Below are 20,889 nucleotides of genomic sequence, written 5' to 3'. Positions count from 1 at the left end.
AACGCTGTTAAATTATTCCTAATTATCCAGTAAGGATTAAGGAATCTGGAAAATGTATCCAGTAGCAGGAGGGAGAAAGATCTGAAAAAAAGATTGATGCAAGCTGAGGTGCGTAAGCCAGGAGGCAGAGAACATGAAGTACCATGTCTTTGGCTCTGAGCAGAACAGAGAGATTATAATTCCATTCATGTCCAACAGAAAGGCAGACTGCTACATCAGATCAGCTGCAAATGAGCAACTTACTTATAGCTTCTACTGATGACTCAGGATTCAGACTGGAGCTCACTCAAAGGCTGTTTCACTATATGTTAATACTAAAAAGAGGAGAACAATCTAAAAATAATCTTTTTTCAGTTGTTTGGTTTTCTTTGAACTCAAATGCAGAAAGAGTCTGACGAACAGAAGACAAGTTAGCAAACAAGACTCTGGCAACAATGATTTGACAATGGAGTGACTGGACCAGGAATTATTTAGACTGGGAGAGTGATTGCTGAATTATACACAGGTGAGTAAATGAGGTGAGAGAATCAGCTGTGAGGATTAATACAAAACACAAGAATACAGTAAAATATAAGCAACGACCAACCTTAACAAGAAATCTTACAGCTCATGACAAACTGGTGGACTAGTCTGTAATGTTTCAGTAGAACCTTTAAGAACTTCTGAGGAAGAAACCTTAGATAAGAGGAAATAGAAAGTTTAGTCAAAGAAATTTAAATCTTGGGGCTAAGCATAGACCAACATAGATTCAGATTTAATCGTCTCCTTGACCAAAAACACCAAAGGCACTCCACGGTTTACAACAACAGAAACTTAATCTAGTTGGCTTAATTTTTTAAGAAAATATACCAAGTTTTGTCAAAATCATAATGGGAGCCAAGTTAATGCCATCCAGAGTGAGAGACCAAAAAACCAGTTTGTCCTTCCAAACTCTGGTTCATAGATCTCTGTCCTTTAAAACCAGAACATTAAAAATACTCTTGTCTGTTCTGTCTGTATTTTGACTGAATTCATCCTTTCTATGGAAATAGCTCAGTATCATCAGCATAACATGAATAAACTAAAATCTGTTGATCAAATATCATGTAAACTAGCTGAATCCAAATCCCAAACATTTTACTTCTATTCACAACAAATCCATACTGAATTTTAATAAATGTTGAACACAGAGTGCATGATTGCTCAGAACATTGATCTGGCTTTAAATTCAGGACATCTTTGACTGACTTCAAAAAGTATTACATTTATTACAGGCTTAGCTTAACAGATATATTCCAAGTCAGACTATAAATTCACATCATCTGTTATTCACACATTTAATGAATATAATCCAGCCTTATGAGAAGTCTTGGTGTCATTAATATCCATAAATGTCAGAATGTTTGGTCATTAGACTCCGTCTCTCTGTTCCTCAGTGGAACACAAACTGGCGGTCTTTATCTTGTGAGGGCCTAGTTAAAGCTTGCAGAAGAAAGGTTGCCATCCATCTTCATCCTGCCTGGCATGTGCTTCAGTCACTTCTGCCCTCCGTTCATTCTGCGTCTTCCTGCTTATATTGTGAGAGTGTGTTGTGGTTAGTAAGGTTAATGAAATGCGTCCACCTTTCTTCCTCTTAGAAATGAATGTGACTTCATTAGGCTGCCTTCAGACTCAGTGCAACTCTGTCCTCATAATATATGCACACACGCGCACGGACACACGCACGCACGCACACAGTTTAATAAAACAGCTGCCAGGTTCTGGTGTGATCGACTGGCTGGTTTAATTATCTGCTTTGAATTTGAGTAAAGTTTTACGACCTTTGTTGAATCAGATGGAAAGCCTCAGATGTTTGGGCTGATAAAACAAGAGGCTTTCTGGGATTCGTAGTGTTATAAATGGTTTCTACACTTTCATTTGGTTCTTCAAAGGTCAGGACGGATATTACTGGAGATTGGTGGACAACCTGAAGATCCGAAGGGGAAGGATTGATATTGGCATGCCCTATGTCTTTTCTTTGTATTTTTCTCCTCTTATAGTCTTTTTATCTCTCTTCACCACTTCCTCTTTTCCTTTCATCTCAGCCTCCCACACATTTCAGGTCGTTGGGGAAGCAATAGTCTTAAGTGTTTCTCTGATGAGAAACCTTCATGTGAACAGCTTGGGGAAGGAAAGCTCTTCAACCAAACAATGCATACAAATCTGATTTCACTCCCTTTTCTTCTGGAACTGGCTGTCCTTTAAATTATGCACAAGAAAAAGTCTATTCTTCAATTTCAACCTTAAATAAAGAAATATCAAAGACAAAGGGAATTTGATGACTTGGGGAGTTGATGCGAAACCTGATGTCAGAATACGCTTTGATTCTTGCATCAGACTATTTCTATTCCCAACTGGAACAAATAAGAAAATAAGAATTCTTAAGTTCAGGATTAAAGCTGATTTTCAAGAGGATATCAATACATTTTGAAACAACTTGAAGGGTAAGAGTATATAATAATAATTTGATATTGCACATTCTTACAGTCATCTCACACCTGGAAACCTGGGCCTTTCAGAGAAATACACCTGGACAGGTTAGGCCCAGAGTTACCTGATAACCCCTAAGTTATTAGGTAAACCTGGTTTATCAGAGTTATGAAGGATTCTAGGTCCAGCAACAGACCAGAGGGGATTTGATGAGTTTGCTTCACATCAGCGATCCTGGTTCATCTGTCCAATCCAGCCATCTGAACAGCAAGGTTCTGCTGAGCCTTCATCCACAGACAGGTCTGAGCACAGCCCACAGAACATCTATATAATAATAACCACTCTGATAACCTCAGTTCATACCCTCTAACACATTTGACAGATTTACACTTACAACTTGATGAACTGAGTTACAAGACAAGAGTGTCAGGAAATCCATCTCTTTCATCAAGAGGGGTCATTATCCCAGCAATAAATCCCAGGAAACAAATTGGAGACAACAATAAGTTTGAATAATTTCTTCTTAAAACCATGCCATGCTTTCAGGAGAACATACAGAAAGTTGCAAATTTATTTAAATCTAATCTATACTAAGAGTAATCACCCTAAAACCACAGATTCAGCTCAGAAAAGCTGAATCCCATGTAAGAGTGCCTAGAAAAAGTTTTACACTTTTATTGCTTTGAACAATGTCAAAAACTGATTTCTACAACATATATTTTTATTTAATTTGATTAATATAAAATAAGTGACATGCATAAATATTCACTCCCTGTAAGCAGCAGATGCACTGCTGGCTGCAGGTCAGGGTGTGTGGGGATCATCTGTGAGGTTAAGGCTTTGACTATGTCACACCACTATGCTTCACAAGGTGAACAAAATTAGAAAGAAATAAAGTACAGACATTAGGTAAAAGGAAGAACAATCTCCTACAAACCAATTTTTCTAAAATAAAAAAGAAAAGTCTGTTTTATTGAGCACAATTTGCTGTTTCCAGAGAAACTCAGATAATTATAATCAAACTGCAGTAAATTTTAATATCCAGGTAAAATGAATATAGATTCATTTATATAATTTAAGCACACAATTAATTCTAATTAAAAAAACAAAACAAGTCTGAAGCATGGAGGTAAAGGCCATTTATTACATGGCTCATTTTGTTAAACAGCTATGACTGAGTTTGATTTACAAACTCAGTCATTGAGTTTGTAAATCAAACTCAATGACTGTCTGAAGCATTCCCAGCCTTTAAGCCTCAGCTTGTTTTTTTTTTTTTACACTCAAAAAGAATAATGGCTTTTAATGCAAGCAAATCCAAAGCTCATAAATAAGTGCAATCCTTCAGAGTCAGAAACAGACACCTTCACTGGAAATCATGGCAGTTCTGAAAAACAGAAACATCATCAATGTAACAACCTCTAGATTTAATATCATCTCAGAAGCTCGCTCACATACACTACTAACAGCTCGCACACACACACAGACGTTTATCTCTCACATACACAAGACTAAAGTTGAACACACACACACAGTACTAAGACTCGCTTTTTGAATGTGTGAGTTGTCACGGAAGAGGTGGGGCATAATTTTTGGATCAAACTGCGCATGCGTAGATCCTAAACTATAAGTTTCGATTGTTGACTCACTGTATGTTGTATTACTTAGTATATTTGTGCTTTTAAAAATATATAAATATATTGAAACTATCTTTCAATAGCTACCTTATATTAAACTATGTTAAGGACAAATGTCAAACATAGTGCAAATATTTTGAAAACAAAGTAAAAGATCTTGCAGGTATATTAATCTCCTTCCTCCTTCATCAGAAATGAAAAATTATAAATGCACACTATGTGTTGGGAACCTGTGTTTGTTGACTGACTTTTATTTGTCAGGCTTACGAGACAAAAGCTGAAAAAAGATCGATTTTCTTCGCTTTCAAAATAACACAAAACAGCGAAAAAAGACCTCCACACCGGACCTCGTTTATTTATGTATGTATTTTTATTTTGATAGCTGCCGATTAAACTGAAAGTTACACATTGACATGATCATATGAGTAGTTTTTACCGAGAAATCGATCAGAAGCGCCGTGAAAATGGTCAGATTCACCGGATCCACGTCTCTGGCTGCAATGCGCGCTCCCGTCACAGGGGGAACAGATTTTCACGGGGGAACAGAATTTCTCACAAGACCTCTTAATAATTCCTGTAATGCTGGCACCCAGTGGACAGATTGTACTACAGCAATTTTGCTATTTTTAATCAATCAATCAGATTCATTTATTTCTATAGCACATTTAATCTACAAGAAAGTTAAACGTTCTATATATATTTAAAAGCACAAATATACTAAGTAATAGAACACACAGTGAGTCAACAATCGAAACTTATAGTTTAGGATCTACGCATGCGCAGTTTGATCCAAAAATTATGCCCCGCCTCTTCCGTGACAACTCTCACACATTCAAAAAGCGAGTCTTAGTACTGTGTGTGTGTGTTCAACTTTAGTCTTGTGTATGTGAGAGATAAACGTCTGTGTGTGTGTGCGAGCTGTTAGCAGTGTATGTGAGCGAGAAAGTTAACGTTTGTGTGTGTTTTGTCTTTCAGCCGTTGCTCTGCAGTTTGACCCAAAGCTGACTCTTGAGGACCGCAGTGAAACTGTCAAGAAGTGGCTTCATTACACGCCAGAACAAGAGGAAGACATTGCAAGGAATCAAAGTGACGCCAACCAGAGTCAAACTGGGGTTACCTCAACTTGTACTGTTTCCCTCCTTCATACAGTACAAAGCTTAACCTCATGGACTCTGTTCTTCTGTGGACAACAGACTGTTGTTCTGACAGTAAAAAAGGAATCAAATATGTTTAAAGATCTGTCCCTCTTTTCTTAAATAAAACGTTAAATCAAACCCATGTTGTCATTTTAAACCTTTTGTACACAGTTTACCCATCATCTGCCAATAATATAGTGTTTAACACCAGTGAAGAAACTTTTAGTGGCATGTTATGATGTAGACCTATCAGACCTAAAATGTACATAAATCCTTAGCTTTCATTCAATATAAAATCAACCCAAATATGCACGCAGATCCACAGTCAAATGAGTGTTGAATCAACATTGATTCAATGTAAAATCAACAGAAATATTCATGTAAATTGACAGAAATGATGGTTGAATCAACATTGATATGTCAGTTATGGTTGGAACCCTAACGTTGATTCAACATACAAGTCACCGACCACTTTCAATGTTGTTTCAATGTCTCTGCCTGACATTGATTCAATGTTGTTTCAATCATTCTGTGCTATCTGGGATATTTAATGTGCAGATTTTATTTGTTTTAATTGTTTGAACACTGATCTGATCATTACTAAGTCTGGTCCATTCTGGTCTCCAGTAGACTGGGTAGACATGCAGAGACACATTCAGCTCATGAGACAACATGACGCATAACATCGGGATCACTAGAATGAGACAAGATATTAAGTTTGCAAAATCCAACAATCCACATTTTCTGAGTGGATCAAAGATTTCACATTGAAAACAGTTATTAAAAAATGTATTTACTGCAGAATAATTCTGACCAAGTTTGACTCATTTAGAATATATTGCAGTCTTTTTTTTATACATATGCAGTCGTAAACATCTTCTGTCTCAGCCTTAGATTGTTCTCTTCCGACTTCTTCAAACAGCCCAAAACAGTACTGTTGTGTTAACTCAGGGGTCGGCAACCCGTGGCTCTTTAGCGCTGCCCTAGTGGCTCTCTGGAGTTTTTTCAAAAATGTTTGAAAATTGAAAAAGATGGGGGTGGGAAATGTATTTTTTGTTTTAATATAGTTTCTGTAGGAGGACAAACATGACACAATCATTCTTAACTTTTTCCAATGGCATAAACATGTGTAGAATAAATATAAAATTTCAACATTTCGTTCAACAAAGATTTGGGTCATAGCCTGTGACACACGTTTCTTTCAGCTGGGCGGGGTGCGAGGCAGGTGGCTATTGTAAACAAACTGAAGGGTGTGTGGTGGGCCATGGATAGCAAAAGAGAAAAGAGGAAAATAGCTGAGGAGAGATTCTACAATTCATGGACCGAATCATTTGCATTCAATGCCAATGCAGAAGGATTACCTAAATGTTTGCTCTGTAGCGAGAAATTGTCAAATAACAAAAAGAGTTCTGTACTTTCTGGACTATAGAGTGCACCTTACCATAAGCCGCACTTACAAATTTTTCTGAAGAAAAAAAAAACTGGAAACGTACATATATAGGATGCACCGGGCTATAAGCCACATGGTTCAAAGCGTGGGGAAAAAGTAGCGGCTTATAGTCGGAAAAATACAGTAATGTGGAAAGACATTTCCAGAGAAGGCACTACATTAGCTGCCACATCAAAATTAAAGTTACATCTTACATGCCCGATGTTGAGAAGCTGTCCAGTGATGTCCAGTGTTCCGTAAACAGGAATCACATTAAACACAAAGGACACAATCCTGCCATAGGCACATATATTTAGTAAAAAAGTGGTTGTTTTTTGATTAGTGATTTTTGTCAGTATATATTTAGAATGACACTTAGCAATGACCTCAGCCATCCTCAGGTCTGTGGATGGCTGATTGGTAGCGTGTCAGAAGAGAAGAGGATGCTGTTTACCCTTGTACTGACTTGCTTGGCATTTACACAGAAATCAAATTTAAACTGTTCATTTAATTTTATATACTTTATCTTTTCAAAAGGATGATGTTTTATATTATAACGGGAGGCTGCGTTTTATTGCACTCCGTTTTTTGCCCAGATAAGGGGCACGTTCCGTTTTGTTGTTTTTTCGAACACACACTGAACATGGTTATTTACAAGGAGCGATCGCTGTTATGCAAACTGCATTTGGGAGCAGATTTTTCGAGTTCCAAAAGGAAAAATATCTCCCTGTCAAATCTTCATGATAAAAATGACATCAAAATCTGATTTCTTTATTGCATTTATCGAATTTTATCAATGCAACAAAACATAATACATTCATATTGTAACGAGAGGTAAACTTAAAGCACCATCGTACAACAGAAGTCACGTGGTGCATCATTCCTTTCAGGAAGCACTACAGGGAAAATAAGCATTTAATCATGAATGCTCATGAATGTATGCACTTAGTCGTTTTGATAATAGGCTAAAATAGCTAATATAAACACTTAAAGTCTGTGTTCCCTTTATTATAAGCCTTATATAAGGCTTTTAATTTTTTGCGGTTCCAGACAGATTTGTTTTTTGTTTTTTTGGCCCTTTCAACATTTTGGGTTGCCGAACCCTGGGTTAACTGGTCCTTTAAATAGCCCACGTGTGTGGTTGTTGGTCTCTGTGTTGCCCTGTATTCACTCTAAAATCCACACAGAGTTAGACCTGCTTCCTGTCCAAAAACCAACCACGACACTGCGAAGATGAAGGTAATTAAAGAATGGTTTGATTGAGTAACTCTCCATCTTTGTTCTGCATAGAAATGTTCAGCTGAGGTTTTATTTAGAATTATTTTACATTTTGAAGTGATGAAAGGTGTAAGACTCCTGTTTACAATTTCTTTAAAATATTCAATCCTCCTGAGTAATGAACAGTTTTAACCAGACAACTCAAGAACTATTTCCTGTCTTATTTCATAAAAAAAGTCTCAAATATACAGGATGTCAGTACTCACTGTCACATCCAGGGCTGACGATCATAACTTAAACTAAAACATCAACAAGAAAGCAGGTCAGTGAAACAGACTTTGATCTGAACATTTCAGGTTTATTCAAACAGAAATCTTCTTAATAAGTTTATAAATATGTGCAAACTAATAAATCCTTCACCATCATTTCTCACAAACTAAATATGTATTGACTCTTACTTTAATATTGAGATGTGGGTGTGACAGAAAACCAGAAAAATGGCCGGTAAGAACCCTCACCTCCCTCTGCGCTCAGTCTTTCACGAGGTGAGAATATTTTTTACGCCATAGAAAATTTTATTTGGGAGAATAGCAGAGACGTGTGTGTGTGCATCATGGGAGAGGCTAATGCCCCGAAGATCTTTGAGCACACTCACACACACCGCATACAAAGCCACCAAGCCCCGGTGTCCCAGTATTTTTGGGCATCTGTCCAGTTTGGCGTCAGCAGCTTACCCCCATTTGCCCGACACTCTGTAGATCAACAATAGTCGCCTATGTTCCCACAGGGAGAGAGGGATGCTGCCGCCGCAGCCCTCGTTCCCAGACAAACACCAACAACCAGCAGCTTGGCCAAACTGACAGGGTCTGCATGGAACGCTGCTGTCTAGCATGTGTTCATGCACCAGATATCCAACCAACGGTGCACCCTCCCAATATGATATGACTGGCAACAAGAAAAGAGAGTGACTGAGAAAACCAGAAAAGTGGTCGGTAAGCGCCCACACCTCCCTCTGCACTCAGTCTTTCATAAGGTGAGACCTTTTTACAGGCTAGCCACAATAAAGAACAAACACAACAACACCATTGTTTGGTGTAGGAACCCAAAGTTCTCTACTGCAGAAACAGTTCTGACTCAAACACAGACAAAAACAAACCTGAGAAGAACATGAAGGGAAACTCGGGTCAGTCCTGCTCTGCAGCAGCCATCTGCTGAAGGCATTTTCCCACCTAACGAGTTATGTTTCATGCCAAGAGCCCACAGGGGGGAAAATAGAGAAATTACAGCCCATCCATCAGCTATAACAAACAGACAGGCTACTTTGTGCTGCTGCCAGCATCAGAATGAAACCATCATACAGTAAGATGACTGGAATGAACAACGAAGAACTGCTATGCAATTCTTTAGGATCTGTTTTTTAAAAGCCCTAAATGAAGGTCAGAGGTCAGAACCTGCCACAGACCAACAGGGACGTTGGCATCTCACTCAATGACGCTTCAGCTGACACGAAGATTTAAAGTCCTGAACATCTTTTCAAGATGTCACACCACTAAGTACTTCAACACAACCAGACACATATTTACTATGATCTGAAAGTGATGAAAAGCATCGATGGAGACAGCTGTGCGACTTTCTACTCAGTTACAAATGTCTGTAGAAGTTGACTGGCTCAAAAAGACTAAAAAATGCTTCCAAGAAATTACCTTGAACTTTAAGAATGCCAAGGTTAAGTCCTGTAAAATGATTTATACTTATTTTGGAGTAACTACAAAGTTAGGAACCATCTTAATCTTTTATATTAGGTCTCCCTGAGCCATTGTCAGTGTTGTCATAGTTCGCTTAAAAATGTAATGTGATTAATCCATAATCTTTCAAAAATAACGTTGTTAGATTATAAATTCCTTAGTTAGCTACACTTAGCAGCTGCCAACAACACCGCCTCACTGCCCCAACATAAAAATGACCACCGGTTTTACCAAAACTCTTAGTTGGAAGAATGTTTAAACAGTAACATCAACAAGCCATCTTCTGACATTTATAGATGAACTTAATGGGACAGTATTATGTATTAGGGGCATAGGGGCATTTCATAGCACAATCAAGTAACTATGTTACCTTCAGTTGTTACAAAAATACTATGGATAAGTACAGATAAACGGATAATATATCAAATAAGAATGAAAAACATTTTTGACTCTGTAATTTAAAGGCTTTAAATTGACCCTTTGTCTCTTTAAGAAACTTCTGTTCTTTCCTTCACAAAGTCATCCCAAAATGGCTCCTCAATTAACCTTTTATATAATTTTTTACCAGAGTTTCTCTTAGCAGTAGCTCCTATAATGAGATCAGCTGATGCACATAGATAACTCCACTAACCGCAATGCAAGTAGAAAGCTAATCTAATCTTTTTAGGAAGGGAAATGACCAAAACCACAATAAACAGCGACTTGAATAACGAACTTTAATCTGATTACTAGTGTGAAAATACTAATCACCTTGGAGTACTGAAAAATGTCACTGGATTAGAGTAACGCGTTTCCGTCATCGCAGGTCAATACTTAGTTGAACAATACTTACTTTCTCACCGTAGATACAGAGAGAGAAACCCTGTAAGTCTCTACCAGGTTTCTAAAGACTAAAATGTTATTCTAACTTTCTAATGGACATGTAATTATGGTCTTCTCTGTGTTGGTCTGCAATAAATTGATGAGGAACAGATTTTGATTAACTTTGAAAGTCACAGAATTACTTCAGACTGCTCTTTGAGCCTTAGCTGATTCCTACAGTAAAAACCTAATTACAAAAAGCACCTGGAAAAAGATGCATGTCAAAACCAGAGTAAAGAGAAAGATGATTTTTGGAAGCTTTAATATTTTTGGTGGAACTGATGTAAGCACTAAAACTGTTTGGATTGAATCAGATTTCAAAGGTATGCCTGATAGGAGGGTTAGTGGGGTATAAAACAGCTTCCATTCTGAAGCATGTATGTATTTATGTATGTTGTAACATAAATGTGTTTTGACAGTTTTTAAGCATTAATAGCTTCTTCCAAAAATGTTGCAACAAAACTTACAGAAAGCGTTGTCACTCAGATTACATTATGTCTGTTGATCCAAAGAAAAGAAAAAGTTAAAAAAAAAAAAAAAAAAAAGGCAGTGTAAAATTACGCTACACATAGGCGCAACCATAGACATAAGGATAGACGCCTCATGGACCGCTCTCGCCTATTGTCGCTGACGAGATTTAAGGCGGCCATATTGGAGCGATACACCACTCCACTCAGTGTTATGTGTTTAGCAGGCACAATGACGTATCAGCGCATTTAATCGATCATAACACACTTTTTTGTTACTGGAAACCATATTCAAACATCTATCAAAGCAACATTTATAAACAATTGTATTTTTTAAGTATGTTTTTAATACATAGTTCATCATATTTAAATATGTTTAATGGCTATAACAATAGAATAGGAATGGAATATTCTGATATCGATGTATGAAGAGCATATTACAAAGCACACAGCCGTTCATAATTTATTTAATAAATTATTTAGTAATTTATGTAGATATATATTTATATATATATAAATATAAATCAATATATATTTATATAACTATACAAACACTAATAAATAAAGATTAATAATGGCACAAATAAATAATGATTAATAGGGAATAATATATATATATATATATATATATATATATATATATATATATATATATATATATATATATATAAGACACCCAGCTCAGTGGGTGTCTTACCCACTGAGCTGACTGTATAGCTCAGTGGGTAAGACACCAGTCTACCACCCGGGAGACCGGGGTTCGAATCCGGGCTGGGGCAAGTTACAACAGTTACAACAAGTTACAACAGTGCAATTGAGCTATGCAGTGTGGGTCCTTAGGCAAGACCCTTAGAGCTATATAGCCTACCTCATACCATGAGAGACATTGATAAGCACGACATGCCGGCTCAGACGTCGCCCGGCCAAACAAGGTCTGCGTCAGGTGCTGGGGAACCAGAGCACCTTGATGAAAAATGGGCTACTGGAACAAGACGGAAATGGGCGAGAGACGAAAACATGGATCTGTTGGAATGCTACTACTCAAGTAACCCTAGTCAGAGGGGTTACATGCAAAGACTGAGGGTGGAATGGTTACTTCGACACCCACAGTCTACAATGACTGCCAAACAACTAGTAGCTCAGTGCTCCAACATCCGCAAACGGCAACTGCTATCACAACTTGAGATTGACGAGGTACAACACAAATGCTACGGCGAAAGGGAGGAGCCCAAAGGTAAGGTCAGGGGGGAGTTAACTACTCCCCACCCCGAGACTGGGTATGCAGCCCCAGTAATGAACGAACTATCACAGCTGAACAAGACAGCAACTGACCTGAGAGAGAGAATCGTGGCCCGAATGAACACCAGGCAACCCCGACGCCAATTACAACGGCTGAGTGAAGTACCATCAGAAAGTCTCATTCAAGATGTGAATGCAGCATTGAGAACAATCCCTACCAACACCATAACAGAAACCAATGAGCTGATATACAACTCAGCATCAGTGATCCTTGAAATGCTTGGCTATAAGAGCAATCATGAGACCCAATATCCATCATGGAAAAGACGGTTAGAGGCTAAGATCAAGATAACAAGGAGGGAAGTGAGCCAGCTGTCAGAGCTCCTAAGGGGTGCAATGAAAAGATCAGTACCTAAGAAGTACAGCCAGATGCCCATACCTGAAGCACTTGAAACTGCCAAACAAAGACTCAAGAGAGTCATCCGTACAAGATACACAAGAGAGAATGAAGCCAGGAGGATTAACCGGCTCTTCTCCACCCAACCAGCTAAAGTGTACTTTAGAGCAGACCCACCAAGGCTGGAGACTGAACAATACTGGAAAGGCATATGGGAAAGGGAGGCGTCCCACAACAGCAATGCACAGTGGCTAACCTCTCTACGAGAGGACCACAGCAACCTCCCTGAACAAGCCCCAGTAACCATCACTGTGGCAAATGTCCAAGAAAGAGTCTCAGGTATGAAAACCTGACATGATCCATGCCTACTGGCTAAAGAAACTCACTGCCCTCCATGAGCGACTGGCAGCTCAACTGAACCAGCTGCTACAAAATGGGACTCACCCTGAATGGTTAACTGAAGGGCGTACAATCCTGATCCAGAAGGACCCCTCAAACTTCTGGATCTATCGGCCTATAACCTGTCTCTCTACAACATGGAAGCTCATGTCAGGCATCATAGCGGCTAAGATAAGCGGACACATGGATAAATACATGAGCACGGCACAGAAGGGCATCGGCATAAATAGTAGAGGAGCCAAACACCAACTCCTTGTAGACCACACAGTCGCCCGAGACTGCAAAACCCGACACACCAACCTGTGCACCGCTTGGATTGATTACAAGAAAGCCTATGACTCAATGCCACACACCTGGATCATTGAATGCTTAGACTGGCTACGGATACCGACTTAAGAATGGGGCCACAATCAGTCACCTCCTCTACATGGATGACATCAAGCTGTACGCCAAGAGCGAGCGAGACATCGACTCACTGATCCACACCACCAGGATCTACAGCACTGACATTGGGATGTCATTCGGACTAGAGAAATGTGGCCGGATGGTTACAAAGAGAGGGAAGGTCGTCCACACAGAAGGGGTATCACTCCCAGAAGGAACAATAGCAGACATAGAGCACAGCTACAAGTACCTGGGAATACAGCAAGCAAATGGCAACCTCGATGAGGTCACAAGGAAAGGAGCCACAGCCAAATACCTCCAACGAATAAGGCAAGTCCTGAGAAGCCAGCTCAATGGCAAGAACAAGATCCGTGCAATAAACAGCTATGCCTTGCCAGTAATCAGATACCCTGCCGGAATAATTAGCTGGCCAATGGAAGAGATGAAGGCTACGGATGTTAAGACTCGGAAGCTACTAACCATGCATGGAGGGTTCCACCCCAAATCCAGCACCCTGAGACTGTACACGAGCCGTAAGGAAGGAGGCAGAGGACTAGTGAGTGTGAGAGCCACTGTCCAGGATGAGACATCCAAGATCCATAAATACATCAAGGACAAAGCCTCAACGGACGATGTGCTCAGCAAATGTCTCAGGCAATGGGGAACAGAGGACGAGGTGCTGGAGGAACCATCATGGGAAGACAAGCCCCTACATGGGATGTACCACCGACAAATAACTGATGTGGCTGATATCAGGAAATCCTACCAATGGCTGGAGAAAGCTGGACTCAAGGACAGCACAGAGGCCCTCATCCTAGCCGCCCAGGAACAGGCACTAAACACCAGAGCAATAGAGGCTCAGATCTACCACACCAGACAAGACCCAAGGTGTAGGTTGTGCAAGGAGGCCTCTGAGACAGTCCAGCACATAACAGCAGGGTGCAAGATGCTGGCAGGGAAAGCATACATGGAACGACATAACCAAGTGGCGGGCATAGTGTACAGGAACATCTGTGCCGAATATGGACTGGAAGCCCCGAGGTCAAAGTGGGGAACACCCCCAAAGGTGGTGGAGAATGACCGAGCTAAGATCCTGTGGGACTTCCAGATCCAAACAGACAAGATGGTAATGGCGAACCAACCGGACATTGTGGTGGTGGATAAAGAACAGAGGAAAGCCATTGTGGTGGATGTAGCAATACCAAGTGACCACAACATCAGGAAAAAGGAGCATGAGAAACTGGAGAAATACCAGGGCCTCAGAGAGGAACTGGAGAAGGCCTGGAAGGTGAAGACCACAGTGGTGCCTGTGGTCATAGGGGCCCTCGGGGCAGTCACCCCCAAACTGGAGCAGTGGCTCAAACAGATCCCAGGAACAACATCAGACATCTCAGTCCAGAAATGTGCAGTTCTAGGCACAGCCAAGATACTGCGCAGAACCCTCAAGCTCCCAGGCCTCTGGTAGAGGACCCGAGCTCAGAGGATGAAAAGAGACCACCCACGGAGGGTGAGAAGGGAATTTTTTTATTTTATATAGATATATATATATATATATATATATATATACATAGGCGTAGGAAGTGGGGGCACGCGGGGGACATGTTCCCCCCAATATTGGAGAGAGCCACATTCGTCCCCCCCAATAATTTCACTGCAGTTGCGAAGAATTTTAAAATCTTCCACTCGCGTGCTTTTATTTTGAAGGCGCATAACAGCGCATTCAGCAGAGCGCTTCCTTCCCCTCCCCCCTCTGAACGACTCAGAGTAAAGGCAGCAGCAGACGGAGTCAGAAACTCCGTTTGAAGGAGGTAAACGATCTGTCAGGAATGTTGCCATGAATATCGCTCGTTTATAACATCTTGTTGTCAGTTTACTTTCATATATAGAACTAAATCTTTTTGGTTTAGCTGTTTAAATTCTGGAATAGTCACATGTCCAACATTTTACCACTAACTTTAACAGTTAGCTAGTCTAGTCACAATGATTTAGACTGAAACAGCAGCAAAATGAGCCTTTTTATTATTTAAACTGAGGAACACCTGATCATACTCGACCACTTAACATGTGTTTATATATTATATTATATTATATTATATTATATTATATTATATTATATTTAGGAGAACAGCAGTGCTAGAATGATGTTGAAGAAAGGTGAAGAAGCTCTGGTGAGGTCTTCATTTAGTTTATTGAAATATGTATTAACTGTTTTTAATTTTTAAATAAACTAAACTATTTTATTATGAGAGGAGCAGGTCAGGGAAGACATAGGAGAGCCAGTTGGCGTTTCAGGGTGTGAAGATATAAAAATTATATTAATTATAATAGAACCAGAAAGGAGAACAGGAGGAGACTGATGTCAGGTTGATTTCTTTCAACGTTTCAATATTTTTTCATTATTTCCACACCATAAGGTTAATGGTTAGAAGACAATAAGAAAAGTGCTTGAGGAGAGGTTTAAAAATAAATTAGTGAAAATTTTTGCTACACAGTAAATAGAGTTGAGATGTATAATAATGTATACATCTGAAAATTAAGTTGTTTAAATTCTCATTCTGTATGATAAAAACATTTTTTATATATTTAGTTCACATTCTGACACTGTACATTACTGTAGTGTCTGTTGTAAATCCATGAATCCATGTAGGAACATCAGGCTGCAGAGAGTCAGAGGGAGGCAGAGACAGAAACACATATCCGTAGATATTTTAGTTAAATGTTTGCGGCTGAAAATGACAGGAGAAAAAAAACATTTAGTCTTTTTGCCTCAGTGTTTTTCATGGATCTTTGGTAAGTTACTGAATGCAGGGCTGGAAAGTGAGACTGAGTTAACAGTGAGGAGCTAAGGTGTCTGTTAGACGTGAAAAGTATAATTTTTGTTTATTTTGTAGATCAAACTGTTCCACTGATGTAGAGAGATGTTCAAGAAGAACAAAACTTGTTTTTTTAGATTTTATTTTTGTTGGTCAAACTGCTGTATTGAGTTTAAAACTGTTGTGTCTTATTTTATGAGCTGTTTTCTACTTTGGTTTTAGAAATAAGTAGAACCTGTTCAATTGCAAGTCAATTTATATCGATGCATTTTGACCAATAAGATACATCAGAATCTGGTCGGCTCTGTGCTACCAGAGTATGTAGCTTGCTAGTTGTGAGGCAAATGCTAAAGTGAGTGTTCATTCTGGAATGACAGTCATTATACTGCATAACTTTAATCTGATTATTGGATTGTAAATAGTAACGTGTTAGAATACTTGTTACTGAAACAAGGGTCAGATTAGAGTAACGCATTACTGATGTGTTGATGACATAATTGTTTGACATTTCTGCTCAAGCTATTTACTGATCTGTCAGGTTTCCGATATGTGTCGCCCCCCAATGACAGACTCGTTCCTACACCCTTGTATATAATATGTTTATGTTTTTCAGCCGACGAGTCCAAAATCCGATGCGAGATTCATCCGTGCTGCAGTGAATCCGTCTCTCTTTATAGATTTCTCCCTCTTCTTCCTCACATCGTGTCTTTAGGAAACTTTCAAAACAAAAATGGAAGATTGAGGATGTATCTTACTTTTGACAGAGTGAAAGAATATAAATAATAGTCTTTACCACCTGTGTAAACTTTGCCGGTGAATGTTATAACACATAATATAAGTTTTATAATATGTGTTATATTGTTTCATTTCTAATATAGACTCTTGTGTCAGATAATCTAAGTCAATGTTAAAGAATAATATATTTTTTTAGATTTACAGAATCTCAGTTAGCCTTCATAGCGGGACTGAACCCGTATTACACCAAGCACTGTAGCTAATATTAGCTGGTATCTCGCCGGTGGACATAAATACAGTAAAGTCATATTCTAATCACAATATATACACAATAATATGTCCATCTTACTTGTGAAATGTTGTCTGTGGAGCCCTCACATCAATAATCCATAGATCCGAACAACAATATCCCTCAGTGCTGAGGCATCTTCTGCTGTTTTGATTGAGCAAAGTAGGAGGATATACTGCTCCAAGATGCGCCGGAGCGGCCAATGCGGGGTCTACTCTTATGTCTATGGGCGCAACTTCCCGAAGGACTGGTGTGGACATATACCCACCAACTTTGGCCTGATGGGGACAGTCCCCACCAATATTGCCTCCTTTTTTTTCTTTATGTACCTGTACCTATATTCGGACAGTAACTCGGCAGCAGCTGCGCACTGTATTCAAAGCATTAACAGCCAGTTAATGCTTTGTAAAACGTAATGGCAAGTCCGCTAATTGAGCGAGTCGATTGGACATCACGTGACTTACTGTGCGCGCCATGCCGGTTAGCCACATGCGCTGTTGGTTTACATGTGGTGGTTGGGAAAATGACACAAACAAAGAATCTGAAAAAGGGACGAATAGTTTTGATATTAATTGTCTAGACTACGACAGCAAGATAACAAGGTCCAAAGGGATCACATTTCACAGGTCAGTAAAAAGCTTTAATTAAAAAATATAGAAAGTGGAGAGTAGGTTAACTATGTTAGCTTAACTTTTATCACCTTAACATGTACCCTTGCTGAGCAGTTCGGAATATTTCGATTCAATTAACACAAAAATAAGGCGACCTACATTTTCTGACAGATAATCAGGAGAGCAGGTCTTTAAATAAGCTAATTAACCACCGAGAGTGTTCCTTCCTATTGATCACAAAATGAAAATTCAGAAACATAAATCTGCAACGGGCAGAATGTGTTAGGATCTGTGTTTTCCGTGTAGTTTCTGTCTGTCTAGTCCTGTTTCCCCCTGAGTCTCTGTCTTGATTGATCCCAGCTGTGTGTTGTTCCTGTGATTACCCTCCCAGTGTATTTAGTCCCACCTGTTGTCAGTGTTCCTTGTCGGATCCTCGTCGTGTAACACCCTCGTCTCACGTCTGTGTCTGTTCCTGTGCTGCCAGTGATTTTCAGTTGTTTCTCCTGGTTTGTCATTAAATCATCTTATCATCATGACTACCTGGGTTCCCCGGCGTCTCTCTCACCGCTCTCCTCAACACACCATGACAGAATGTTCTGTTTGGTGTTTTTAGATACTATTTTGCTTGTGTGTTTTTTTTTTTTGTTTGCTTGTTTGTTTTAATTCTTGATGCACTTGAACATAATCTTTGCTCTGCGCTCCCGGGGGTGTTTATTGGTTGCCATGGCAACGAGTTACCACTGAGAAAAATAAAATAAAATCACCTGTTTTTCTACATTTTTCCAGAACATCATTGCATCATTTGTTCGTAGAACGTGGCAATATTCAGAGCAATGATCAAATAGGATGAAATATTTCATAAAGCATAGGAGCCAAAGTTTGTTAAATTTTAAACCATGGCTCTTACAGCGGCAATTAAATTTAATTATTGATCAATATAAAAGAGAAATTCGCTTTGTTCTCTCTTGTATCTTTACAAAACTGACGGAAACCAAACTATTTATAGATTTATATGCATTGAAAATTTATATTTTTACATGTCCAAACATCAGCATCGGCTTAAGCCACATTTTGTAAAATCCAGTAATATCGATGGTCACTCTAGTCACCAACTGCTCCAACCAGACCCAGAAAAGTTTTTTCGCCTCTTTATCATTTGCTATAAAGCAAATATATTGAGCAAATACAGACTCATTCCATAAATTAGAATATGACTGAAAAGTTCCTTTTTTAGTAATTCCATCACCAAGTGAAAGACATTACACACAGCAAATTCGGAAGTGTCAGATTTCCAGTGCAAGGGTTGTATGTTAAAAATACAGTGTTAATTCAACAACATGAGTGAGTTCCAAAGAGTTAAACAAAAAGCAATCCAGTCCAGTGTTGATTTCTAAATTAACACCAACAGTCTAAATCAACACTCAGTCTGGTGTTGATTTAGAAATCAAAGTTCCTCCCACAATTGTAACATATTTGTGACAACATCAGGGAAGAAGCAACAGATCAGATAGGGTGGGGGTTGCAGCAGGCCCCCTTCCTGGACATTCAGGGAGCCCACATGGGAGGTAGAATATGCCTTCAAGGATCCAAATTTTCTTTATAACATCTGATGAGAACTATATAGCAAAGCTCTCTCTTGTTGGAAACAATCTATGATTATGCTCCAGCAGATTATATAGTAGGGAGCCCCATTGTTGACTCATTGTTGACTCATGGTTGCTAAAAACCTTACCAGACTGACTGATTTTAGTGACATAGTGGGTGTAAAATACTGAATAAAATGTTGTGCCACATGACTGGCTTTATTTTCACTCTTATATTTAACTTTATGACACACAAAACTACAAATGAATTGTCCTTATTATCTCCAGGTGCATTCTGGGTAAAGCTTGTCACCAATGTCATCATCAGTCAGAAATGTACAAAGAACAGTTCTTCAAAATATAGTCAGTGTTTTCAGCAAAGTTGAGCTGACTATCCAGGAACGACCCAAGGTATACTAGCCAGTTCATAGCCAGTTCAACCCTGCACTAGTTTAAGTGTTGACTCGTTGCTGCTTTGAAATGACTCGCTTAGCGACTAACATTGTACCTGTTGATTGCGTATAATATCAATCCCGATCTTCTTGTAGTCCAAACTCCACACTTGTTCCAGTCAGATAAACATTTGTGAACAAAATCCATTTATTCCATAGTACACGGCAACAGTGTTAATAATGACTCCTCCGCAGCGGTCAAAAACTTTTATGCCCTTCCGGGTTCAACACCTGACAGCTACCTATCACCTCTTGATTTATATATTGGAGCCGACATCCCCATCTTGTGACCAAAAACCAAAAATACACATATTTGGCTCCAATACAAATTATTTAAAATTTGCCACAGTTTCAACAGGTTGGCCATCGAGAGAAACTGGAACCACTTTAAGGTCTTGTTTAGATAATTTAATTTAGGGCTGAAACGATTCCTCGAATGATTCGAGTACCTCGATTACTAAAATTCCTCGAGGAAAATTTGCCTGCATCGAAGCTTCGTTAATTTATATTTTATTAGTTGGCGCACCGTGTTCCGGCCGGGACTTCATTTGCGTTGCGCGGAGCTCTCACTTCCGCCTCTGAGTTGTTGACAAAAGCTAAGTCTCAGCGGCATAAAGTCCAATCTTCAAGATTGGCCCGTGGGGATTTTATTGATTGATGATAATGCCCGACTTTTTATCGTTTTTGGGGAACCAATAAGCATCCTTAAAATGACTGGGGAATGCCTGGAGTACGGCAGCATTTCTCCTCCGGGGCTGCTGGTTGAAAGCGAACGGCGGGAAGAGCGCTGAGGTGAGCGGATAGCCTGAACAGGGCGGGCGGCTGAGTAGCTGATGCTTACCGTGTAAATGTAGCTTTACCGACGAACCGCACAATAAATTTCATATCCCGGTCTGAAGAAATGGGTGGCGGAGCGCATCGTACATGCCTGGTAGATGAGTTTCTGAGTGTGACCAGTGAAGGTGTCGTAAATATCCCGTATTGCTTCCCCCGTGTTCGTCCCCCGGTCTAACGGTTTGTCAGTCCGCTGGTCTATTTCCTCCCCTCCA

The 20,889-nt window shown here is 39.5% G+C and overlaps 1 protein-coding gene and 1 long non-coding RNA gene across 2 annotated transcripts in view; both read right to left on the bottom strand.

Annotated features, from left to right (window-relative positions):
• Nucleotides 1-20,889, bottom strand: part of agrn (agrin) — a 552,174-nt gene that overhangs the window by 405,364 nt on the left and 125,921 nt on the right. The gene's annotated exons all lie outside the window — the stretch shown is intronic.
• On the bottom strand, nucleotides 15,836-19,093 carry LOC148158219 (uncharacterized). The gene is made up of 2 exons (XR_015763685.1): nucleotides 17,255-19,093; nucleotides 15,836-16,886 (listed from the first exon to the last, which is right to left on the bottom strand). It is a non-coding gene; the product is annotated as an uncharacterized LOC148158219 (long non-coding RNA).

Source organism: Poecilia mexicana, unplaced genomic scaffold (assembly GCF_051168715.1).
Source record: "Poecilia mexicana isolate PSO_F unplaced genomic scaffold, ASM5116871v1 scaffold_7, whole genome shotgun sequence".
Taxonomy (NCBI): domain Eukaryota; kingdom Metazoa; phylum Chordata; class Actinopteri; order Cyprinodontiformes; family Poeciliidae; genus Poecilia; species Poecilia mexicana.
This window is presented reverse-complemented; position numbering and strand designations above follow the sequence as displayed.